General features: G+C 37.8%; 1 protein-coding gene across 8 annotated transcripts in view; it reads right to left on the bottom strand.

The window, feature by feature from the left end:
• Positions 1-27,676, bottom strand: part of ITCH (itchy E3 ubiquitin protein ligase) — a 183,829-nt gene that overhangs the window by 124,585 nt on the left and 31,568 nt on the right. Inside the window, exon 1 of one of the 8 annotated variants that reach the window (XM_007474221.3) lies at positions 22,640-22,764. The exons of 6 other annotated variants lie outside the window; for them this stretch is intronic. The gene's annotated coding sequence lies outside the window, so the exon portion shown is untranslated. Of the gene's footprint in view, positions 1-22,639; positions 22,765-27,676 lie in introns of those variants that run through there. One more of the 8 variants, XM_056811770.1, reaches the window with a different exon arrangement.

Raw genomic sequence — 27,676 nt, 5'->3', positions numbered from 1 at the left:
TTATCATTTCTGTAGATATTTTTGGGGTTTCAGTTTATATTTTTCTCCAATTCCTTTCCACTGGGATTTTCTCCTGGACTTCACCAAGGTCTCCAGAAACTTATCCTGAAAGATCACATCAACTCTGAAATTCATACCTTGTCAATATTTTCTGTAGCTAGGGTCCCTAGTTCCCTCTGACTGGAAAGAGCATTGGATAGATCTATTGGGGAGCCACTCCACAATCCTCTATTTTTAGGATGATGCTTAGGGCAGGCATCTCCTCACTTCTCACCATGCTTAAGGACTTGATCATATTCCCTTCACTGGGTATCCTCCTCTTTTCAGCTTTTTATATGTTGTCTTCCCCCATGATCATAAGCTCCTTAAGGACAAACTTTGTACCCTCAAGACTTAATAAGTGTCAGGCACTTAACAATTGATTACAGACTAATTTTTAATGGTTTTTTTGGTGCATATTCTAAGTTTGTTTACTTCTTGGCTTTCTATCTTTTAATGCATATTCAGTTCATTAACCCTCTCTTTTTTCCATTTTGTTAATGTATGTTTGTATAGACATGATTTTTCCTGAGGACTGTCTCAGCTGCATCAAAGAAATTTTGGCATATTGTTTCAGCATTATTTTCTTTCACATAATTATTGATTGTAAGAGTTGTTTTTTGATTCATAATTCAGAATGTTAAATTGTCACTTAGGTTAATGTTTTTTGTTTATGGTCTCTGAGCTAATGACTTTTATTGAACTATGATCTATAAAAGGATGTATTTACTATTTCTGCCTTCTTATATTTGCTTGCAATATCTCTGCACTCTAATACATAATCAATTTTTCTCAAAGTCCCATTTGATGCTGAGGATATATTCTTCTTCAGCCCCATTTAAAAGACGTTATAAGTCTTTTAGCTCTAATTTTTCCAGAAATATGTTCAATTCTATAGTTCCCATTTTGTTCATCTTTCTTTTTTCTTTCTTTTTTTTTTCAAAAAGTGAGAGTGGAACAATGAAATTTCCTTTTAATAGTACAGTCATCCCCTGCTATATTGCAATTCACTTACTGCAGGTTTTTAAAACACAATTAATTCTGTATCATGGAGTTTTAGCTATCTCACAGGATTTTGTGGATGAATACCATACTGTACACAATGGAAATGCAGTACACCACTACTGTTTGTGCAAGTCTGCCAATGTGAAATTGTACATGGCACACTGTGCTCTCTATCCTGGGCTCTGATTGGCTCAGTGACTGTAGCATCAGTCTATTTGCTCTCCCACTGCTCTGCAGATTTTCACCTATCTCTGGAGTGTAACTCCCTCAATATATGAGGGTCTTTGTAGCTCAGTTAATATTTCCATTGTGAATTTGGACGTTAAGGTATCAGATACTTTTAAAAGTGTAATAACGATACTGAGTTTTTGCCTGTAGTCTCTTTCACATAATGTAGTTTCTTTGTTTCTTCTATTTTGAATATTTTTGCTTTGTCAGATAGCATGACTGCAAAGTCTATACACTTTTCCCAAGCCTTCAGTTTTATTCTACATGTCTTTGTTATTAAAATGTGTTTCTTTTAAGCAAAATACTGCAGGTTTTGCTTTTTTATTCATCTGTCACTCTTTTTCACTTTTACTAGATTGTTTAATACATCTCATTTAAAGATATGAGAAATATGTTTGTTTCCTTCAGTTGTTTCTAATATTGGGTTTTTTCCAAGTTATTTATTTCCAGACATAAACATTGTAATATGTCTCTTCAATTACTTTAAAGGTGACCCTGTTCCCACCAACTCTCTTCTCTGAGTCCTTGACTCTTCTCCTATTTGTTATTCCCTTTCCCCTTTAGGGTTTTACCAGTTTTTTTTTCTTTCTTGCTAATTCAATTCTTCCCCTTTTTTCCTCCCAGTTAATCAAGCAGAATACGCCTTCCTGCCTTCCCCTTCAACATCTATTCATTATTTTTTAAATTTTATTTTCAATGTCCCTTTCCAGAGAGGATCTCTTCCTCTCTCTTTTTACCACCCATCATCTTCCTTTTATGTCTACTCTATACCCTCATTCTCTAGTTCATGGTGCCTATACTTATCTAGTCCCTCTCTATTTTCTGCATTCTTCATGGAATCCTAACTTTCAAAGTACTCATTCAGGGGTCTACTCTCTAAATCATTTAAGCCACTGCCTTATAAAATTTTCCCCAGGCCTCCCTATTCTATTGTGCATCACTCCAAGAAAAACATCAATTCTTGTAGGTAATATGGCCCCATGGCAGAACCTCCTTTCCACATCTCCAATTAGGCAGCTCACCAACAAACTCGGCTCCTCCATTTGCCTCAAAAATTTCTCCCATGACCATATCCTCCCATTCCCCCAGGCTGCCTGTAGAGGTGCTGGCTTTCTCCCTCCAGAGGTAAAATGAACAGTCCTTCTAACTCCCAAATCCTTGTAGACAGACAGCAGCCAGCACAAAAATCCCCTAATCCTTCACAAAATATTTCTCTTCACACATAGGAGCACTCATAAGTAGCATTCCTCCTACCACCAAAATAAGGTATCCCCTTTCCTCCCCATTCTTTCCTTCCCTCTACCCTTGTCTTCACTAACTCCCTGAAGACTCTCCTCTTCCTAAGAGATAATTGTATAATTACTTTCCTCTCATTGCTAGCCCTTGACTTAACCAAGGCACATCATACACTTCCTTCTATCCTCCCTCCTCTCCTCCCCTCTACCCTTCCAAGCATGCTCCCATTTTTGTAATTTAGTCTCATAAAATACATTGATTTACCTGTAGGTAGAGTATCTGAGGTTCTAGCCAAATGCCCCAAACCTATCTCTCCATCATCATCTCTACCTGTCTTCTACCTTCACCTATTTCCTTATTTATATTTAGAAAGCAGTCTCTTAATTATGGTCTTACTGTTATCACTCTATTGCTGTTACTTGTCCTTGATTGCTACATTCACTCAAATTCCCTCCCCTACATTTCTGTTGTCCAGGGTGATTGAGGAGCAGAAAAACTCATCAAGTCTGGTTTTCTAAGAATGCTTGAACTCCTCCATTATTGAATATCTGTCTTTTTTTCACTTATGTATAAACTCAGATTATAAGATACCTGGAGTTTCATCTTGAACTCTATTATTCTTTGGAACATATTATTCCTTCCCCTCCTATTTTCTGGTGGGTGTAGTCTTGTGTTATTACACGTCTTTGCCTTTTTATTTGAAGTTCTTTCTCTTGTCATTAGCAGAATCTGTTGTTTCTCAATGGAATCGTTAAATTTAACACTCCATGTCTTAGAATTTGCACCCTTGAGTTTTTGGGTTTTGTATCTTTGTTTTTTTTCCTGGAGATAGTATTTGGATTCTTTCAATTGGCACTTCGTTTTCACAGTTCAATAAGTTCTGAGTAGTTTTCTTCTATTAGTTCTTTTATTATGGTGCTTACTTTTGATTTGTCATGTTCTTTAAGAGACCTATAACCTTTAGGTACTATACATCCTGTCTTTAATATCGATATACTGCTTGCATAGAAAGCATGTTTTCTTTTAATGTTATTTTTTCTTCTCTTCCTCCAGAGTGGCTTTTCCTTCTTTGTATTTGCATTCCTAATCCATTCTTTCTTTGGTGAGATTTGCTACCACAGATACAAATTTTTCTGTTCTGCCAATTATTTCTGTAGTAAAGGCTATAAATTATGCTCTCACAATTCTCATCTCTTTTTTAAACCATTCAAATAGCATGTTATGGTTACACATGCTCCTCAAACTCTACAGGGTCCTTGGTCTCATCAGGTATTTAATAATTTCCTTTTATTTTTTTCAGTATTTATTCATAGATATTTCAACTCATTTACTAGATCTGGAGACCATAGTTTCTGCTTGTGCTCAATGAGTTTTTGTCTTCCTGAGATCTTTGATAATCACAGTCTTTTTGTCCCTTTATTTCCCCCTACTGTTCACTTTCTAACTCCTTCCCCTCTGACAGTGGTTTCCCTGGGGGCTAGATCTCAAAGTATCTCTGTCTTTTCTCATACTGAGCAATTCACAGTTGAATTACCTTAGGTCTCTGCTCCCAGTGGCTTTTTCAGGGACATAACTGGATCCAACTGAGTGCTAGGCTCTTTCCTTTTAGGCTTAGTGGAGTGTCCCATTCCCTCTGTTTCTCTCCTCTTCTCTGAGGGGCTGTTCAAGATGTGTAGTTGCATTATGTTGCAAGCTGAAGGGGGTGAGTCAGCTGTTGCAGTCTTGCTGCCAGAAGTGTGGTTAGGAGTGGAGAGGGCATTGCAGAGTGATCTCCAGTTAGGAATTAGTTCATGAAGTTTTTGTTGTTGTTGTTTTTTTTTAACCATCATTGAGTTACTGGTGTCCTAGATCAAGGCAATAGTTGAATGTACTTGATTTCTGGTGCATAACTTCTATTTTAAAGAAAGTTGAGAGGTTATGAGGATTAGAGAAAATGTCTAGTCCCCGATCTTCTGGGTCACGTATTTCAATATAGCATCCTAATTAGTCTCCCTGCCCTAAGTTTTTCTCTACTACAGTCCATCCTCCACACTGCTACCAAAGTGAATTTTTCTAAGGTACAAAATCATGCTTCTTTTCTACTCAAATTCCAATAGCTCCCCTTCTTTTGTTTGGCATTCAAAGTCCTTCACAACCTGGCATCAAAATACCTTGCTAGTTTAACAAAAACTAGCCTTAATGTTTCTCCTACATGATAGTCTACCCCATCTCCATGTTTTTGCACTGTCTCCCATGACTGTAATTCATTCACTTTTCATCTATGCCTCTTAGAATCCTTATTTTCCTTCAAGGTTTAACTCATTTTTGATATACACAATCCCTCCAAACTTCCAGTGGCATCTCTCTCAAAATTATTTTTTATTTACTTTGCATGTATTTTGGATATACAAAAAGACATGTCATCCCTCCTGAAAGTAAAAAAGTGTCCTATGAGGTTAAAACTGTTTCCGGCTGTCTTTGTATCCCTAATGCCTGACATATAGGCAGGTACTTAATAAATACTTGGTAAATCATTATCATTGTGTTATGTCATTTTATATATGATTTTTGATGTAACATATATATCACATAATATATAATAATAGTATTTATATGGAACATTAATATTTGCAAAGACCTCCACAGAATTCATTATTTCCTGAGAGACCCTATTCCTTTACATATATCTCATTTAATCTACTCATAGCAACCATTGGAGGTAAGTAATCCTCATTTTACTTTGAAACAGAAAGCAGTTCAATGATTTGTCTAGTCAAAGTCAATGAGTGTTTTGAGACCTCCAGATATAGTACTCTATCCACTTTACTCCCTAGATGCCTTTACAAAGTCATATTATCTAAAATGAAGTCTATAAAACATAAGCAGCATTAAGATTTTTGTAAAAAAAAAAATAGCAAACTAGGAACTTATCACATCAATTAGTACCCTCAATTCCAAAAGGGGAGGAAGCACCACCCATTAACAGTAAATTCATACTAATTTTAATCTGCAAACTCTTTACGTAAAACCTATCCCAAGATGATCTTTTCCTGATATGACTGAATCTAGTGGAAGAAAACAAAATAATCATAATACAGTCACATTGTTATCCTAAACCCCTCAAAATATATCATATGCTTAATTTATTCTCACATATAAACAAATGAAATACACAGAAAATTTCATAATCTGAGAATAGAAAGGTAATCCCTTTATATAACATCTCCAAGAAGCAATCAATCATCTAGCCTTTTCTTAAAGATCTTCACAGATGGAGAATTCACTATTTACTGAGGGACCCTATTTCACTTTGGGGTAGCTTTTGTTAGGAAGTTTTGTTTCCTATCAAATTGAAATACACCTCTCAGAGTTCTACCCCTTGGTCCTAATTCTACCCTGAGGCATTTATGGGTGGGATAATCAGCCCCAAGTGGTCTAGTCCCCCAGTCTCCTGGATTCTTGTACTGACACCTATCTCCCATTTTAGATCCCCCTGGATCTTTGTAGTTGAGTGCTGAATCTTCAGGGCCACCTCTGGCTTCTCATAGTAGAGCAATAAGTACTACTGAGAGCTGTGGTAGCCACACAGCAGTAACTCCCAACACCACAACCCAATTTGCTGACCTGGCAAGGCAGCTAGTACTCATAAGGTCCCTACCCTTGGGGCTTTTTTAGGGAAATCCTCTGTTCCTTACATCTCCATACAGCCCTGTGGATCTTTAATCATACTGCTATAACCTTTGAGGAGTCCTTTTCCTATTGTCTGTAGGCTTCAGGCTAACTATTTTGTGCAGTTCTGTGGTGGAAGAAATAATAAGTTTTTAACTATATTTCACTATCATTATTCAAACTGGAACTTCAGGGTTTTATTGGAGAGTAGGTTTGGGGGATGTCTCCCATTCAGGCAATCATCATCAAAAAATCCGGCGGTCATTCTCACAGAAGTCCAACAAGGACTCCAAATTGATTTTTTTAGTAGAACTAAAATCTCTCTCTAAATCCCCACTGTAATTGAAAATTGTGTAAAATCTATCTGATGTGTGTACCCAAGTTTGTAGCAGGGTCAGTCTAGAAGTAAGAAAGGAATTTTATTTGAAGAAGTGGTTTATGGTGGTATAATAGCCTAATAGTTGGTTGAATCATCTTGGGGTAATCAGGTAGCCTCAGAGCTCATGGATAAGCCCAGGGGCTAGTGTTAGCCTCTTGAAGCAAAGAGAATGGAGTAGCAGCTCCCCAGTAGGGTGGCAGCTTCCTCTAAGGAGTGAAGCTTCCTTCGAGGAATGGCAGTTTCCACACGTTATAGGATCAGGGTTGGTATATTTATAGGGGTCTGGTAGCTTAGCATCTCCCTTTCCAAACTTAGGTGCAGGTATGTCATAGGAAATAAGGAGCATGTGCAAGCCTGGAGGCTTCAATACACAGGTTTCATGTTCCTCCATTGTCCACCATGTCATCTTGATGCTCTTCCAGAGTAGGAACATAGGAGGAACCACTATAGGTAATTATTTCTAAGAACAATATAAGCAATTAATAAAAAAGAATAGGTACAAAGCTAATGTCTAACATAGAATGCTACCGATAGGATACATAGAGTGGAAAATTGAACAATATACAGTTCGTGTTTGATTAATGCTGAAAATACAAGTGTTGCAGTTGATGTTTAACTAGTGCTAACTAGTGAGAAATGCAAGATTTTAGAGTATGAGGGTCCTATTCCTATTACTACCCCTTACTGCCCACTGCCAATCCACATCATATACTGCAGTATATTGTTGTACCTGAAAAAGTCTGAATATCTATTTTCTTTTTAAATGTTACCCCCTATGTGGAGAATGTTTAAGAAGGGGAAATTGAAGAAACAAGAAGAGACACAAGTACACCTTCCAAGTCTGAAAATCGAAAAATAAGTTTTATTGGGCAAAGAAGAGCTCTGCTTACTTCCTGGTTATGGCCTCCACCAAGAACTTTTTAGCTATTCTACCATCAAATATTTGCTGACAATAGAATAACTAACTTTTATATTTAATTTATATTTAATAACAACAATTATTTCTGGAAGCTTAAATGTTTTTCTGTATGAACAATCACAAACATTAATTTCAATTAAATCAATGTGAACTTCTAGAATTTAACACTTTAAAAGCCCAAAAATTTAAACTGACTAAAAAAAATTATTTATCAATTGTAGTATAAAGTATCATTAAGCTTTCTTGTAAGGTCATCTACTAAAGGTTCACAAAATTATCAGGAATCTCCTTATCCATAGGAAAAATGCTATGTTCACCCTTGCTTTATAATATACAGAGAATGAATGTCTTATATAACACCTTCAATTTATAAGGAAAAAGGTATTAAAAAGCTGGTCTTAATTTATTATCACTTTTACATAAAATAGCAAATGGCTTCCCTGGGAATATTTTAGACCTATTAAATTAAGAAAGATTTCAAAACAAAAGTTTTAAAACAAAGAGAAAAAAGCTTGGTTCAAAATCAAAATCACTCAGAAAATACAGAATAAAAACATTCCGCTTTTTAAAATACTGTTTCTTTTCAGATTCTTTAAATATTCTGACTTGTAAAAGAAACATACATAGTATGTTTCCACAGAAAAATTACACATCTTTTCAACACATCCTTTCTTACTATTCTCAAATCTCAGAAATTCAGGATATAATTTAGATAACAAAATTGTAAAATTACCAACAATTTTTAATATAAAATTTTATAAGCATCTAAATTTCCTAGGCTTCCAATTTCTATTTTGCTCATGCAATCTGTATAAAAGATAATTTATATATCCCCAAGAAGGTGCTGAAAATGGAAACATGGTGAAGCAAACTTCATATGCGATGAAAAATTGGGACTGCTTATACTGCACCATCCTCAGTCACCCCTTGTTTTGTAAACTAGAAAAGGAAAATGTTTCCCCAGTAATGTGGCTCATTCAATTCCTATTACAAGGTGGATGTCTTAAAATTAAAATTCCTCTAAACATTAATTCAAGACTAATTGTGGGTGCTGGGTTTTTACCCCAAAGAGAAAATAGGGAAAAATACATGAATAAAAATATTTATAGTGTGTTCTTTGTAGTGGCAAAAAACTGGAAAATGAGGGAGTGTCCATCGAATGGGAAATGGCTGAACAAATTGTGGTATCTGATGGTGATGGAATAATATTGTGTTGAAAGGAATAACGAACTGGAGGAATTCCCTGAGAACTGGAACAACCTCCAGGAACTGATGTAGAGCAAAAGGAGCAGAATCAGGAGAATATTATACATAGAGGCTGATAGACACACAATCGAATGTAACAGACTGCAATGATCAAGGACAATTCTGAGGGACTTATGAGAAAGAAGGCTATCCACATCCAGAGAAAGAACTCTGGGAGTAGAAACGCAGAAGAAAAATATATTAATCACATGGTTCGATGGGTATATGATTGGGGATGTTGACTTTAATTGATCACTCTATTGCAAATATTAATAATATGGAAATAGATTTTGAACAATGATACATATAAAACCCAGTGGAATTGCTCATCAGCTCTGGGAGTTGGGAGGAATGAGGGGAGGGAAAGAGCATGAATCATGTAACCATGGAAAAATATTCTTAATTTTTTTGAGAAAACCAATTGTGGAGGCAAGGTCTCAGGCTAGCATTTGTTTTACATTCCATTTTCAACCTCTCGGTTTTTATTATTACACCATTATTACACTAGCCTCCCAACATTTCCTGCTTTAATTTCCTCCCCCTTTCCAATCCAATCTATTCGAGTAAAAAACTCCATATGGACAGGAACTGTTACCTCTCATCTTTGTGTCCTCAATACCAAACACAGTGCCTTGCATATAGTAGACATTAATAAATGCCTATTTAGTTCTGTCTATTAGCTGAATCCATCCTGTGTTGCCCTCCACAAAATCCTTCAACAGTCTTCCTGGATATCCTAAAATAAAAATCAAACTTCTCTATAATCTAATCCCTACCTTTCTAACCTTACTTTCCCATTCTTCCTCTATGCATCCTAAACAGACTAGTTTACTGGCTGTGCAATAAGTGTCAGGCACATTATATTCTCATCTTTACACAAGCCTATCTCCCCACCTTAAATGCCCTCTCTTCTTTTCTATACCTATCAAACCCCCACCCATAATTTAAGATCCAGAGTAATTTCTACCTTTTAACTCAAGATGTCCTAGCAGACCATTCCAACTCAGTGCAGTGATACCTCCCTTCCAACATTCAAACAATTTATATGTGCCACTAATTATATGCTGCTTTATAACATCCCCCATATTATTGTGTTGTTATTTGATTTTTCAAGTGTAATTTTGTGTCTCAGGCTAGACAGCAAGTTCCTCAAGAACAGTGAAACCCACTAACCTTTCTATTTCCCTAGCACCTGCCACAACCGGCAGCATAACAAGTAAGCACTTACTGAAAGAAAATTATTTCCCAAAAAGCTCTAGGTCTAAAGTAGAGGCCTCACTGAAGTTCCCAGGAATAAAGTCTTGGAAGACTTGGCACTTGGTAGCAGAAGATTTCAGCTTGGAGAGCCAGAAACCCTAGAAGCAAGAAGATGGAGGAAAAAAATCTAAAGAGGTTGAGAAGCAACTAGGCATGGCATTCAGGGAATTGTGGAATACTCCTGAGCTGCTAAGAGATTGCAATTAAGGTAAACTGAGGAAAGAATTCCAAATATATTTAATATTAGCAACCCAAAAATTTGCCAAGAAACAAAAACTCACTCTTCCTCAATAAGCTAAGACTCCAAATGAGAGCTAACATCATTTTTGTAGACAAAAGGAGGAACATACAAAATATAAAAGGCAAGACCGTAAATAGGGAAGACAATATGATTGGTTACAAAGTCAAGCATAGCAACAATCTTTCTTTCCATCTTGTCAGCAGGAAATTCTGATTGGTTTATTTCACCTGCAAGAATAGCTAATGGTATGGATAATAAGCTAAAGATAAAGTGATAACAGATTTCTTTTAATTAAAGTGATTTATAGGGTTACAACTCAACTCACAGAGGAAGATAACTTAATTCAAAGATAAGAAATATGACTTTGGCAGTTATACAAAACATCAGCAGCAATAAAGAATAAAATCAATAAAAATAGAATCAATTTCGATTTTTCTCAAAAGACAGAAAAAGAGCTTCATCCTTTTGAGTCAATCTTAGCAAGGATGTCTACACTATAAATTATGCTCATGATGTTCTGGTTCCAGACAACAGAAAAAAAGGAACCCACAAGGTGAAGTCCACAAGGAGAAACAAAGCAAGAACCAAACCAAGATACCTTGGCTGGTTTTCTGAGACCAAGTTCAGGGAGCCAGAGAGAAAGTACCTCCTGCTGTGACTAAAGTGGATGAAGATAGTAGGTAATGAATATGCCCAAATGAGCATGCAAAGATTTTTCAGTTTTCCAGTGATTTGTTTCCTTCTCATCATTCACTTGGGGATAAAACTCTAAACACTAGAATGGAAAATTGGGTTCTTTCTCTATTCCTTTACTCATCATCTAATCCTAACTAAAAGTTTTATTTTTTTTAATGCATGTTTCTTGTATTGATTTTCTAAGGAGTTGGGACTAAATTTAGGTAAGCACTAGACTTTCTGTAGCTATATATCTGGGATGAGAGTAAATGAACTGAAATACAGTAATTATCCAAAATGCTCCCATTACTGAATACAGTAATCCAGGGAAATTTCAAAATGAACAAAAAATGAGCTATATATGCAACAGACACTCATTATATTCCTGGCACACTGTACAAAGATTCAATAAGTATCTATTGAATAAATTAACTTATCAAGATGAGAAAACTCAGAATGAAAAAAACCCAATTAAAGAATGGCATGGTTTAGTTGTGTTTCCTTCATGAAAGAGAATGGCCAAATGGCTTTGTCCTCTGGAATAAAGTAATAAAAGAATATATTGTGTTCAGACATTATCTGCTGCCTAAATATTAGCTGAGATGCCTGGGTCAAAAAAAAAAAAAGGTTACAAGTAGCATTCTGGAGTTTATTTTTGTTGTTGAAAACAATCTAGAATCCAGACTATTCCTTCTCCAAAGCAAAACAAAAACCTGATGAAACATTAAATATCTTTTCCCCTTGGAAAGCAAATTTTATACACAGAATGAGATGTGATTCATTTGGTATCAAATTAAACATAACTAAGAACCACAAATTTATGCAAGGTTGTAAATGTTTCTCCCTTTCTGAGGAAGGAGAACACAATCAAATAAGTAAGGTACAAAACAAATGAAGGAACTGACTTGAGTCATATGTAGTCAAGATATTTCAATGACCATAAGCAAACTGAGGCCAAAGACAGTACTTTTATAATTCTGGGCAGGGGTTCAAACTAGCCTACCTAAAGCAGTGTGGTACCATAAGGGAAAAAGGAAACATTCGAGATAAAGTAATTACCACTTCTCAAACGAGTATGGTGACACTCAGGAGCCTAAACCCAAGAGTTCTAAACCAAAGAGTAATAGCAGGATCTACAGATCACCAAACCAGACACTCCAGCCAAGAATTAGGGAAGCTAGAGATGGGAAGTGCTGGGTTCAAATCAGACATCAGATACTTCCTAGCTGTGTGACCCTGGGTAAGTCACATAACTCCCATTGCCTAGCCCTTACTACTCTTCTGCTTTGGACCCAATACACAGTACTGATTCTAAGAGGAGATAAGGGTTTAAAAAAAAAAGTTAGGGAAGCAGCTCTTCTGGTGAAGGGTGCACTCATCTCTGCCAACCATTAACCATCCATAGGACAGAGCTAAGCCAGCCGAGCCAAAATATCACAGTATCCTAAAGCCAATAAATAAGATGCATCATGGGCCAAGGGAACCAAACTACTAGAAACTCCCTTTATATGGAGATTTAACCTAGCTAATTGATTCTGCTGCAAGTGCTGCCCATCTCCTCAGCAAACAGCTGGTAAAGATCCAAAAAGTAAAGTTCCTTCCTTCCATGTTATCAATAGAAACAACAGTAAATAAAATACATTACCATCTGCTTTGTGATTGTATCCTAAAAAACATTAGGCCTTTTCACCTGATTTGTAGCTGAAACATCCCACATGTGTTATCTGTCCCATTCTAATGTGAGTTCCTTTTGAACACAGGACTTTCTATTTTTATTCCTAGTAATTAACATAGTACTTCATACATGGTAAAGGCTTAATAAATGCTTTTTTATTAATTTCATCCACTCATTCATTAACTGTATCTAGATTAATATCATACACAATGGGCACTAAATTAATGTTTATTTAATACTTAGTAAAGGAATCAAGGACCCTGGAAATAAGTTGATTCGGAAACATAATGCCAAATCATTTATAATCTTTGATATTAGCAACAAACCCCTTCACAAGTCTCTTTTGCTATGTTTAGAATAGGATTTAATATGGCACCTTTCCTGTAAGATAATTTTGTGCACAAGATGGCAACTGTATTCATGATCAAGATGAATGGATATTATAAAGGATATTTATCATTCTATAACTTTTTATAAACTATTTTATCATAACAGGTGCATCTGAGGGGGAATTTTACTTTTTCTCTTTTTTCTAACATTATCACTTGATCACTTTTCCCTATTTTATCTTTGATTTATCTACTTTCTGTCTTACCCACTTTCTTATTTATTCTCTCCCCACTTGCCAATTTCTTGCTTCTTATTCTATCACTATTATGGCAATAAAAATTAGGAAAAGTAGTTGTTTCTGCCTTGTCTGATTCTTTGTGATCCCATTTGAGATTTTCTTGGCAAAGATAATAGAGTGGCTGGCCATTAACTTCTCTAGATTACAAATATGAGGAAATTGAGGCAAACAGTTAATTGACTTGATCAGGATCACAGAGTGACTAAGGATCTGAGGCCACATTTAAACTCAGGTCTTCCTAATTCTAGGCCCAGTGCTCTATCCACTCACTGTGCCACCTAGCTGCCCCGGTAGTAAACTCAAAACTTCTGAGCTTTATTAGTTTATTCACAGAGCACAGTCAAAATGGCTGCCTTAATTCAGTCAAATGACAAAGTGAAGACTGACCAGGTCTTTTAAACCTAGATGTTCCTCTAGCAAAGATGAAACAATCCTCGTTGATGGACATTTTCTAAAAAAACTTACCTTCAGCCTTAGCTACAATACAATGAATGGTTCTAAGGCAGAAGAGTGGTAAGGACTAGGCAATGGGGTGTTTAAGTGACTTGCCCTGGGTCACACAGCTACTAAGTGTTTGAGTGTAAAATTTGAACCAAGAACTCCTATCTTTAAACCAAACTCTCAATCCACTGAGCCACCTACCTTCCCCTGTGGTAGACATTTTAATGAGGTGGGATGAGAATCAGAAAATGGGAATGTACCTCAGACAGCAAGGATAGGCTGCAGACAATGGGAGAAGTATGTAGCAGCTCTGGTTGAATGGACTAGAATTCAAGTTGAAGAAGAATGGACAGAAGTGGACAATATCAGGGTAGAGATAAAAATTATAAAAATAGAATTGAGACTCAAATGTCAAGAGGATACCTGAGTAAAGAATGTAGGTAATTATAAGAAAAAAGCTTGACCTTTAGGCAAGTTTCTCTGAAATGTAGTTAAGGGTGAAGTTTACATGGGCAAGGAATTTAGACATACATACAGCCTAAGAGTATTAAATACTTGCAAGCTTAAGTCTTAAAAAACAGAATTAAAATCAATTTTCAATTTTACGCTACCAAAAAGAATGTTGTTAAAATATGCATTATTTTTAGAAAGAAAATCATATAGACCTCTTGATGCTGAGAAGCTTATAATTCAATTCATGAAAGCTTAATTCATCTGAAACCCAGATGAAGGGAACACAAGTACTGATGAACCCTGAGATAAAAGATGTAGTCATGTTGAGCATGGCAATGGCCAAGGGTCAGTAAAAATAAGGTATCTTTGCAAAGGCAATTTTCTTGTGACCATATCAGGAATTCACAGGGTTAATAAGTACTGTAAACCTTCAATAAAATTAATTATAAGGGTCAATGCAAAATTCGTGAGACAGAATCTGGCTTAATTCAGCTTCTTCAAAAGGAGTCTATTCTAGCTCACCTAATCAACATTGCAAGTAGCCTTATAATTAACATCATATACCCTTAATAGCAGAAAAGGTAGAGATAAGACACTTTACTTGGAGCTCACCAAGTTTCATGAAATGTCACAGTCTCCAAGAATCGTCTCTATCACCTCTTCCATACTCAAATAGCCATAAGAAAAATGAGTGACCATCCTGTAACAGGAATTTTGGCTAATCTATCTTAGAACAGGGATTGTAACTTTGATGAGACCTATTACATTGTTTATGACCAATGGCAGTAAGATAATGGATTAACTTGCCAATAAAGCTGAAGCTGAAAGCCCCAAAAAGAGAGGGCTAAGAGGCTTTTTCCAAAATCTATCTTTGGCTCTGTGTTTTCCTTCTTCCACTCCTTTTTCTCCCTTCACTATGCTTAATGTGTTTGCAGTCCTTCCACAGTTTAAGAACCTGTCTGGTGTTTTAGGTTACACTGGCCATAACATCCAGAAGATATACAAATAAAATCCATTAAATAGTATTCAATATTTTTAACTCAGTATATAAAAGTAAATATTTGTGTAGCAATAGCTAAGGGATATAATAAAAATAAGAAATAATCTGTAGTCAGTTTCAAGTTTAACCAGTTTAGTCCAGGAGGGTAAGGAGAAAACTATCAACCACCTTCTACCAAACAACTCACCCTTTCTCACTTTTTTTTTAATCCCACCTACTCTTTTCCATTCAGCCCTATCCCACTCACTCCCTGTTTGATTCATTCTATTTTTTTCCACTTTTTTCTTCTTTCATACTATCTTATTTAAGTTGGTCCTATACTTTTTCCTTATTAAGGCTGTTTATTTTCCCCACCATGTTCTTTTTAATTTCTTCACTATATGTATGTATGTGTGTGTGTGTGTGTGTACATGCACATTTGTTGTTCAGTGGTTTCAGTTGTATGCAACTCTTTTGTGACCCCATTTGGGTTTAGGGTCATTTTATTTTTTAAGATATTTTATTTTACCAAGTACATATAATAACAATTCTCCACATGTTTTCTGAAGTTATAAGACCCAAATTGTCTCCCTCCCTTTCTTCCCTTACCAGAAACGGTAAGCATTTTGATCTGGGTATATGATACATGTATTATCATGGAAAATATATTTCCATATTGGTCATTGCTGGAAGAGAATATTCATATAAAACCAAAACCCCCAAATAAAAACCCAAGTGAACTAAAGTGAAAAATAATATGCTTTCATCTGCTTTCTGACTCCAACAGTTCTTTCTCTGAAGGTAGATAGCATTCTTTGTCATAAATCCCTCAGAATTGGACTGGATCATTGTAATTCTGAGAGTATCTAAATCTATCACAGTTGATGATTCCACAATATTGCTACGGTGTGTCCCTGGTTCTGTTTATTTCATTCTGCAGCAGTTCATGTAGGTCTTTCCAGCTCTTTCTGAAAACATCCTGTTCATCATTCCTTATAGCACAAGAGTAATTTGTTTAGCCAATCCCTAATTGATGGGTATCCCCTCCATTTCCAATTCTTTGCCACCACAAATAAACAAATATTATTGTCCAAATAGGTCCTCTCCCTTAAAAAAAAAAATCTCTCTGGAATACAGACCTTGTAGTGGCATTTCTGGATCAAAGGGTACACACAGTTTTAGAGCCTTTTGGGCATAGTTCCAAAATGTCCTCTAGAATGGTTGGATCAGTTCACAATTCCACCAAAAATGCATTTGTGCCCCAATTTTGTCACAACCACTCCAATATTTATCACCATTTAGAATTTTATTGGCAAAAATACTGGAGTGGTTTGCCATTTCTTTCTCCAGCTCATTTTACAGATGAAAAACCAAGGCAAACAGGATTAAATGGCTTGTCTAGGGTTACACACACAGCTAGTGTTTGAGGCCAAACTGAAATCAGGGAACAGGCATATATGTAAACAAAGCAATACAAGTTTTGTGCTTCAGAATGCCATTATGAGTGTGCTTATAAAAAGTTGTGTCATTATGTCTGTGCATCACTGTGAGTGAATAGGTCTGTAGGAATTGAAAAGGCCAAAAATAAAAGGACTAAAATAAATAGAAGCCGTCTGAGTCCAGGTGATCCAGTTAGTAGAAAAGTTGCTTTAGGATTCAGACCCAAGTGAAAGTAGCCTTTGGCTCATCATCTGACTGCCATTGCCAGGGTCAACATTACCACTTCTCCAACGCCTCCCTAACAGAACCATAACCATATAATCAAAACCTGCCAGCCCAAGATACCAAAAGACTCGCCTTCTCTCAAGTATCTCCAGAAGGTCACTGTTAAAATGCATGTTATTTGATAGAGAAAGGAGGAAGGAAGGACCCTAACATATTATACCGTCAGGGGACCCATAAACAGAACTAGTAGTTTAGTTCATCAAATAAGTTGTCACTTGGAAAGTAGACAACAAGGTCCTAAAAGAAAGATGGAAACACATGAGATATGAAAGCTTTCATTTTAGAAGTGAAAGGCTAAAGTAACACATGAAACCTTGTCTATTTGGGGAAAGGAACCAAATAGGCCAAAACAAAGTCACAGAAAATAATCAATTTTAGGAACCAAGACTAAATAAATACTGCCATCTTGAGGTTTCTAAGAATAAGAAAAAGAGCTCCAAGGGAATTGATCTGATTGTACAAGTAAAATGATCTGGATCAGAAGGGTTCACCTGGTGAGAACAGCAATTTTAAAAGGTGTTGCTGACCTGAAAGAGAGTGAGAAAGTGAGCAATCATTAAAATGAAGAGACTGGCTACATACTATTTAAGCTGAGAGTCACCCTCTCCAAAGAAAGAAATGTTAACTTATATTTATGTGAATATATAGGACCATAGATTTAAAGTTAAAAGGAACTTTCACAATCATTTAGTCCAAACCTCTATTTTTCTATATTAACTTTTTTCAGTGAACAAAAATCAATTTACTTCTCCCCTCCTCCCACCTCCTCTTGTTCATTTTAAAGATGAAGAAACTGAGGCTATTAAAATTGGTTTATTCAAGCTAAAATACAACTAGCAAATGGCACAGCTTAGATTTAAACTCAGTCCTTTGATTCTTAACTCTAGGATTTTTTTCTACTATAAGCCTTGCTAAATTACAATTGTTGAGGAATGGCTAAATATATTATGGTACATTAAAATAACAGAACATGATTCTGCTGTGAGAAATAATTTATGTGGTGAAATACAAAAGTATGGAAAGGTCTACATGAACTGATGCAGAGTGAAGCATGTAGAGCCAAGAAAATAACATACACAATAACTGTGACAACGTAAATGGAAAGAACACCACACCAAAATATCAAAAGTGAATGTAACAAAATTATAAAGAGCAACTAAGACCTGAATGAAAAGATGTGAGAAGACATCTCCAATTCTACCCTTTGTGTAGTAGAGACTTTTTGGACTTTTTCAATGTTATCCGTCAGTTCTGACTTTTTTTACCCTTTAAAAAATTTTACTTGTTATATGGAATGGCTCTCTGGAAAGAAAAAGAAAGACACCAGAGATGATAATGTGAGAAACAGAAGACCAATAAAAACTTATTTTTACAAATAAGTTTAAAATTATTTTATCACAAATAAGGAAAAATTACTTTTTTACAAAAGAAAATGTCCTTTATAGACACAAATGAGAGTGTGAAAAGAAGTAAAAAGCATTTATGTTTTTATGGGCCAGGTACTGTGCTACATGCTTTACAAATATTATCTAATTTGATCTTCACAACAACCCTAAGGAGGTAAGTACTATTATTATCTGTTTTACCACTGAGAAAACTGAGGTAGATAGAAGATGAGCAGAGTCACACTGCTGTAAGTGTCTGATGCTAAATGAATCCAGGCCTTCCTGACTCCAGGCCCAACCACCTATCTACTATATACCATCTAGCTTAATTCAATTAGACATTTATTAATCCAACTCTTGATGCTTTTCCCAAAATAACCCTTTATAGTTATTTTGCCTGTTTTCTTTTTAAACCTTTCCCTTCAGTCTTGGAATCAATATTAAGTATCAGTTCCAAGACAAAAGTAAGGGCTAGGAAATTGGGAACTAAGTAACTTAAGGTCACAACTAGGAAATGTCTGGAGCCAAATTTTAATCAAGGACTTCTCATCACCAGGTTTGCCTCTCATCCACTGAGTCACCTAGCTGCCCCCATTTTGCACTTTTTTGCATTCTTTTTTTTTTTAGTGCAATATGCCAAGACATTTGAATTATCCATCCATACTGGAAAGATCAAGTGGAGGAACATATCCACTTCTCATATTTCAACATGCATTTGGATGGATACCTATAGAACTTGTCCAACCATATGTATATCTGGGATAGACAGTACAGATTGATATGAATGAGCAAGACCAGGGCTGAACAGGAAGAGAGCAGATTGAATTGTTGTAAGAAAACTGCAAAAGTCTTTTACTGATCCATGAAAGCAAAGGCACATCTTTTCAATACTATTATTTTACCAGTGCATTATATGGCAGCAAGATGAATATCATAGGGAAGGTAATGGAAAAAGTGCACAATCTATATGGACAGACTACAATATATAACCAACAAAAACTCCAAAGAAAAATAGGAGTAAAGAATGTCACCAAACATTTTCATAATAAAACTCTCTGACAAGGATTTAATTTTCCAAATATATAAGGAACTAAGTCATATTTACAAAAAAAAAAAATCAAGCCATTCCCCAATTGGCAAATGGTTAAGGGACATGAATAGGCAATTTTCACAGGATGAAATCAGAACTATTGGTGAGCACATGAAGGGGTGTTCTAAGTCCCTCCTCATTAGAGAGGTGCAAATCGGGAACAGCTCTGAGGTGTCACCTCACACCTAGCAGATTGGACAATATGATAGCAAAGTGATGGGTATTGGAGGGAGTGTGGCAAAATTGGGACATTGGTGCATTGCTGGTGGAGTTGTGAATTGATCCGGCCATTCTGGAGGGCAACTTGGAACTATGCCCAAAGGGCACTAAAAGACTTTTGATCCAGACATACCACGGCTGGGTTTGTACCCAAAGGAGATAATAAGGAAAGGGACTTGTACAGGAATATTCATGGCTGTGCTCTTTGTGGTGGCCAGGAATTGGAGAATGAGGGGATGCCCTTCAATTGGGGAATGGCTGAACAAATTGTGGTGTATGTTGGTGATGGAATACTATTGTGCTAGGGGGAATAATGAAGTGGAGGAATTCCATGGAGACTGGAACAACCTCCAGGAAGTGATGCAGAGTGAGAGAAGCAGAGCCAGGAAAACATTGTACATACACAGAGACCGATACACTGTGGTACAATCAAATGTAATGGACTTCTCTACTAGCAGCAATACAAGGACCCAGGACAACCCAGAGGAACTTGTGAGAAAGAATGCTATCCACATCCAGAGAAAGAACTGTGGAACCAGAAATGCATTAGAAAAATATATGATCAACCATGTAATACGATAGGGATGTGATTAGGGTCTTGATGTTAAAAGATCACTCAACCACAAATACTAATAACATAGAAATATATTTTGAAAAATGATACATGTATAACCCAGTGGAACTGCTTGTTGGCTTTGGGAGGGGGGAGGAAAGGGGGAATCATGAATCATGTAACCATGGAAAATAGTGTAAATAAAAATTTAAAAACTCAAAAAAATTAAAAAAAAAAAAGAATGTCACCAAAGAAAATGCAAGAGAGGAAAAAAAGATAGTTTGTCACATAAGAGCAAGGGATGACAGTGGACATCCAGGCTGCCTCACTGGTACCCTGCTGATATCAAGACAAATATAGAAAAGACTCCCATCCATTGGGTAGTCCCTCTATAAAGAACTTTTATGAGCACATGGGCAGGTCACAAGGAATGGGCAAGGAGAAATGGGTTGCAATCTGCATATTCCCAAAGAACACCTTTAGTCATGACATCACAAGTTCATTTGAATATTTTCTGTTATTACATCTATACATGTACATGTTTCCCCTGTGCTTTCCATCCATGATACATACCACCCTGTGCTTTTCCTGTGCCTTCCATCCAGTTGATAAAAGCTTGCCAAACATTTCAAATCTGTAGCATAACTGAAACATCTCACAGGCTGACAGGTGATATTAAGCAGTGCACAGAAGCAAACATACCACATGTAAATTGAAGGTCTTCTCAAATCAGCACATGCCCCTCCCTTCCTTTTTTTTGTGTGTCCTAAGTTCACCTTATGTGTAGACCCTTAGAAACACATCTCCAACTAACAGGGTACAGTCTTTAACACCCATTTCCCAGGATTTTTAGCCTGGAACCCCCAGAAACACCCTGGAGAAAAAAATTCTAAGAAAAGGTGGAAAGTTCCCAAGAATGGGAGTAGGCAAACCCCCAGACCCTCAATAAATCTATAAATCTTGTTCCCTACAACTGCTATTCTATGGTCCAAGCCACATACTATGTATCTTCCTTGAATAAACATTTTCATGCCTTCCAATGAAGTGAGTCTCCAATTCTTTGAATGAGAACCTGCCTTCACTTTCCCATAACAAATTTGCTTGCCACAACTCACTGGTCTCACACTGAAATAGCTATCTATGGTCACTGTCTCTGAAGCCATAGAGTTCCACATATTCAGAAATTACATCAACAGAAACTCAAAAAACAGGATAAGATTTCACCAGATCTCATATCTGTTTCTTTTCTGTTTGTGAAAAGGTGCTTAGAAAAGAAATCACCTTAGATGGTTTTGGAAGTACAAGCAAGGAAATGTATTACTTTATTCACTGCCTTGTAATATAGCCTGTCTTGACAATTTAAATGCAAGAAGGCAGTAGTAGCTAGCTATTCTATCTCATTAGAGGGGGGAAAATCATACAACAAAACAAACATATATCTAAAACAGAACCCATACTATAAGTATGCAAGAAATTAGGAACAAAATTAAGATGTATACTAAAAACAAGGTTTTATTCTGAATAACTCTTCTTAAAGAAATGTGAGTTCTAGAGAGCTTAAATTCACCTCCTTACACACAAGATGACTAATTTTAGATCCAACCTCTATCACTGCCCTACAGAGATATTTTTATCTACTTAAGTGACATGTCAAAATATACTAAGTCTTATAAACAACTCCTCTCCACACACAGCAATACCAACACCATCATCATCCTGTTGGGTTTTCACCCCTATCTATGCTGGTTTATTGTTGAGGGTTTTTTTTTTTAGTCATTCTCAACTTCAATGACCCAAGATTAACAGTGTACAGAGGGCAAGGGGAGGACACTGACAGGCGGGACAAGACCCCCAGGGGAGAAAGGCAAGGGAACTGAACACCTCCAGTGAGGACAATGAAAACAAGGTGGTTTTTCACTTGTTCCCTCTCTTTCTGGCGGGTGCGATTTGAAAGAACCCGGAGAAAGCTTTGGCCGCGGAAAGCGCCCAGTTCAGCACTAGAGAATGACAGACATCCTGGAAATGAAGCCGCAGGAAGGGGGCGGGGACAGCAAGTGGGCGATATTCACTCGCTCGCCTTTACTCCGGACGCTCTCAGTACCGGTCTGCTCCGGCCTCCCCGGGTGCCGGCGGGGGGTCGTCGGCCTCCACGACCCCTCCCCCACGGCATACCGGCAGCAAGAGTGCCTAGGGCTCGCTCCTTGGCACCAGCCAGCCAGGGCCAGAACGGGGCAGGGCGGCACGGGGCGAACAAGGCAGGGCTGGGGGACACGCGCCCCCCCACCCTCTATGCTGTCCCCCACCCCCACCTCCTCACACACAACTCAGTCTGGGGGGCGGGGGACTTGGGTAGCCCGTCCCGCCGGCCCTGGCACGTGCCACCACTGGCACCGCTCTTCTCGTGCCGCTCGACCTCCTTCCCACTACCTTCCCCCGCGTCCGTCGGCTCCACTTGTCCCTTTCCCCTCCCGCGGACCGGGCCCAGCGGTGAGGGGGCTCACAGAAACCGAGAGTACTACCCCCTCCTACCCCACCTCCGCCTGGCTCTGTCCCTCTTCCATAATATCCCCACTTAGCCAGCCCCGCTCCTACCCCAGCCACCCTCCCGCAGATGTTTACCGGACTGGGGAGGAGGCGGCAGCGGCGACGGCAGCGGCAGCTCCACAGTCCCGCGGCTAAGATGGCAGCCACTCCCGAGCCCAGACCACAGCTACCAGCCAAAGTCGGCAGTCAATGCGCAGGCGCGGCCGCTCGGGAGTGGCGGAACCGGAGAGCGGCCAGGACTACAAATCCCAGAAGGCGTCGCGAGCCACTCCCATTTTCCTAGCTAAAGAGCCAGGTTTGGGGGCGGGGCGGGGCGGGGCGGGGGTGTGTAGAGATCCTGAAGCAGCCGGGTTCTCCTTAGTTACCTTAAGAGCAGGTGATTTAGTCTAGCGAATCTTTTCCGGAAGTTCCAGGTGTGAGTTGGGCCCAGACTGCGTTGTCTGACTTAAAGAGTCGGTGGTCCTAAGTTTAAGTAATGACGCCGGCAAGCATTCTTCTACTCTGGGCAAGTCTTGGCACTTGCCTGAGCAGGTGCCAAGCCTCATCTGTAAAATGGGCATGGTCACACCAATCCTGGTTAACAGCACCAGACCTTATACCCTGCCTTCTTCCCACCAGTCTGGATAATAATGCTACCTGTGCTGATTTATTTTGCAAATAAAGTAAAGGGGATATGTATGTTTACAATAAGACAAAAAGAGGACAAATAAGCCTGAAGTACTTTTAGGGGCCAAAGCACAATGCTAAGACTATATGAAGAAAACCTCTTCCATTATACAAAGCTTTATGAGGTGCTAAGACCCAATTATTGTCCATTAGTTAAAAGGTTCTTCAGGTCATCAAATCCAGCTTCAGTATTTACCAATTGAGAAACTGAGGCCAAAAGAGGGAAAGTTACTTGCCCAAAGTCACAGAAAGAATTAAATGCAGAGCACAGGCTGAAACTTGGATCTCTGGGGCTTATTCCACTGTATTACCCTGGATCCCAAAGAATATAACCAATGGCAAGGAATATAAGTGAATGAACCAGGCTGTCCTAGCCTGGAAAAGCAGAGTCCTCTAACTCATATTCCACTTACTGGATTAAGAGGCCATTGGGACTGGAACAGGAAGGCCTCAGATCAGAGTTCAAAGATCTATCTGCCACAAAGTTCAGTAGTGACTAAAGCATCTCTCCTTCCTGCATGGAGATCTCATACATAAAATCAGTAAGAGAAAAGAAGTTTGGACCTGCCACTGAACCATAAACTCTTCTTCAGTCATTGAGAGGGATTAAGTCTAGATAAGAGTATAATAGAGAAAGGGGGATGGATTGTGGGGTTACAAAGCTGGAAGGAACCTTGGAAGTCATTTGTTCCAATGTCATTTAACAGAAGAAGAAACCAGAGGTGAAACATGACTTGCTAGTGTTATATAGACAGTGATAGCAGATCTACCAGTCTAACCCAAGCTCCTTTGACTTCAAATTCAGTGCTCTTTCTGATACTACATTATAAAAGTTAAGAGTAAAGATCTGTTGATTATCCCAGCTACTTAAAAATAATTACCTTTTTTGGAATTACTTAATCAGAACCTAGTGTGAACTAAGTATTTATATCTTCTTGATTAAATCCAAACCATTGCTTGACCCCTGGTTATGTCCTAAAGAAATGTTATGCATATGATTGATCACATGGTTTGATCGGTATATGATTGGGGATGTTGACTTTAAATGATCACTCTACTGCAAATATTAATGATATGGGGGCCAGCTAGGTAGCTCAGTGGATTGAGAGTGAGGCTTATAAACAGGAGGTCCTAGGTTCAAATCTGACCTCAGACACTTCCCAGCTGTATGACCCTGGGCAAGTCACTTAACCCCTATTGCCTAGCCTTACCACTCTTCTGTCTTGGAACCAATACACAGTATTGATTCTAAGACAGAAGGTGAGGGTTTAAAAAAAAACATATTAATGATATGGAAATAGGCTTTGAACAATGTGCCTTATCTGTAAAATGGTCACACTAGTCCTGGTTAATAGCACATGTAAAATCCAGTGGAATTGCTTGTTGGTTCCTGGAAGGGGAGAGAGAAGGGGAGGGAAAGAATATAAATCATGTAACCATGGAAAAATATTCTAAATTAATTAATAAAAATTAAAATAAATAAATGTTATAAAAGGAGCTATCTCAGAATAACAAATTCTAAAGGTCTCTAAGAGGAAAGGAAAAAGGAGACTTTCAGAGCTAGACAAAAAAGAATTGATATTTTAGGAAACAACCAACAAAAGAATAAAGAAAAGAGAGATATACTGGAGGGCTATTGGCCTTACAAGCTGACTCTACCAGTATAACCCACCTACCTACTCAAAGACTGAGTGAAGTACTGAAAAAAAGGTCTATTCTCCCCAAATTCCACTCCTGATAGTGGTCTGTCTATGGACCCTGTAATATAATCTATTTTGTTATCCAAATATTTCCAGTAACATGGATTTTACCCCAATGATAAAAAGGCCAAGGGTTAACTCAAGAGAAATATAAATATAAAATGAAGCAGAATGTAGCCTCTGCCTAAATGTTGGGAATTTTTCCAACTGGGGACTCTGAGAGATGATGATTGAAACTTGTAACTTTTCATCTAAAATAAAGTCCCTTAAGTCTCAGAGAACTTTGTGATTGTCCTTAGGTTTAACACAAGCTAATCGTTTTAACAATGCTAATAAGTATTTAAAAGAGATGACCGGTAGAAGAGAATTTGGAAATTTAGACCCAGAGGGTTGAAATAGTAGCAAGGGAAGGAAGGAAATTGGGGAAAGGCAGGTTAAAGTCCTTTGTAAGGAAAGACTCCCTAAAAATCAGAGATATTCTAAAGTCTAATGGGCTGCCTTGAAAGATAAAGATGTCCTCACTTTCAAAGGTGCTGAAGAAGGAACTAGATAAATCACTTCAAAGTAATGTATAGAGGATACATATGTATATTAAACTAGATGATGTCTGAGGAGGTCCTTTCAATCCACATTTAGTGGACTTTGTCTTGATTTCACAAAGCAGTCACTTAAAGTTAATAGCACTTGGATATAATAGAAAATGAGAAAGAAAATATTTTTATACAAATTTTGTATCTATCCCAGCTCCAGGAAGGAGTATACAACAGATATTTTTAAATGTTTGTTAAATGCATGGATAAGTGGATGGTATTTCTGACCCTGGCCCTTACAGCAGTCCTGTGAAAACCAACAAATTTTTCCCCAGGTGTAGGCAACAGTAGGAGCTGATTATCTAGGGTCCTAGAGTAATGTAACAGTAATTGACATCTATTAAAAATTATACTATACATACCTTATTTTATCTCATCAATGTCATTGATGATAAAAATATTATTAATTATATTTAACAAAAGTGGACACTGAGAGAGAAAGGAAAAGAATTAACCTTGGCTGTGTAGTAACAGAGCTGGGAATAGAAATCAGTTCTCTTGGCTTTTTCTTGCTTTGCCACTACAAAATGCTGATGCTTATAACATGAACCCAGGCTTCTGCCCAATTGATCCTCGTTTTAGATTAGGTTCTCTGTCCCCAGAAATCACTTCTATCATCAACAGACATGCATAGCAAGCAACAGATAATTACTTAATGCCACTTTCCCATCAGGGTAAGCCAAGGGGGTGGGGAAGTGAGGTCAGCAAGGGAACAGAGCTAGGTCGGATTGGCAGAAATGCCAAAGTACTTTTCTGACCATCTGACCTGGAGGAGAGCTTTGGCAAAGGAGAAAAAATGGCTAGAGAAGTAAGGGAGAATAAAAGGGGAAGGGAGTGAGGAAGAAAGGAAGGAAAGGGAATAGAAGGACAACAGCATGGCAGCTAAGGAAACAAGAAAAAAAGCAGATGTAAGAAGACAAAGAACATACAGGGAAGGAAAGGATTGAAAAAGAGCCAGATGCTTTCCTTGCAAAGTCCTGAGTCACACTCCCATTCGAAAACTCGCCAGATTTACCCTTTCAGATTTCTGCAGAGATAGAGAGGCCCAACAAAAAACAGCATGATGAAAGGGGACTTGTATTGGCCCTGGGGTCAGGAAGATCTACATTCAAATCTTATTAACAGTGTGCTATCAGGTGAGTTATTTATCTTCTCCTTACTCTCTTTAAAATAAGGGGACAGAGGAGGAAGTGATTGCTGAAAAAAAATTCTCCTTCAGCCTCCTGAGGGGTTCTGAATCAATCCAGGATAGCCACTGAAAATGACATAAGGAGCTAAGCAAAAGACAAAGGAAGGAACTTTTTTAAAGGGTCTGGAAATGAAGAAACTGGAGTGAGACATCTAACATTAGCTAACCTAGTATATACTAATATCTTGTGGGGATTTCCCAGAGACTTGTGGGCTACTCACAGTAGTCATACAGTACCAACATTTCAGCTCTCCCACAGACACCTAACACCCAGCACTTGACCTTTCCCTGAGCAGCCCTAGTTCTGAATGCTGTTTAGAATCACAGAATGTCAGTGCCGGAAGAACTATTGTTTTTGAGTTTCGTATCTCCAGCATAAAAAAGACCTGCCTATAGTAGGTTTAGCTGAAGGAGCTGTTTGTTGAATTAAGATGTAGGAAACAAATATGTCTTCATATATCTACAAGACTGTCATTTGGAAGAAACATTAAGCTTGCTCTACTGTCTTCATAAGGTGGAACTAGGAAGAGTGTGAGGAGGCATGAAAAAGAAGTAAATATCAGCAAGTTGAAGGGAAAAAACCTCATGCCAATTAAAGCTGGAATGAGCTGTCTCATGAGGAAAGTGTTCCCTATTACTAAAGTATTCAGACAGGGGCTATATGACCCCTTTGTCAGATAATCTCCCTTCCTTTAGCCTTCTTTCAAATCTATTCTCCTCACAAGCTGATATTTCCCAAATGTCAACACTGGCCAAGAAACTTCAGTGTCTTCCTATTGTCACTAGGATAAATTATACTCTTTTGTTTAGCTTAAAACACACACACACACACACACACACACACACACACACACACACACACACACACAAACCTCTTAGCTTCAGTCTTAGAATTTATACTAAGTATTGATTCTAAGGTAGAAAAGTGGTAAGATCTAGGTATTGGGAGTTAAAGTGACTTGCCCAG

The sequence above is a fragment of the Monodelphis domestica genome, chromosome 1 (assembly GCF_027887165.1).
Source record: "Monodelphis domestica isolate mMonDom1 chromosome 1, mMonDom1.pri, whole genome shotgun sequence".
Lineage (NCBI taxonomy): Eukaryota > Metazoa > Chordata > Mammalia > Didelphimorphia > Didelphidae > Monodelphis > Monodelphis domestica.
The sequence above is the reverse complement of the archived record's forward strand: the minus strand, read 5'-3'. Positions and strand labels throughout refer to the sequence as shown.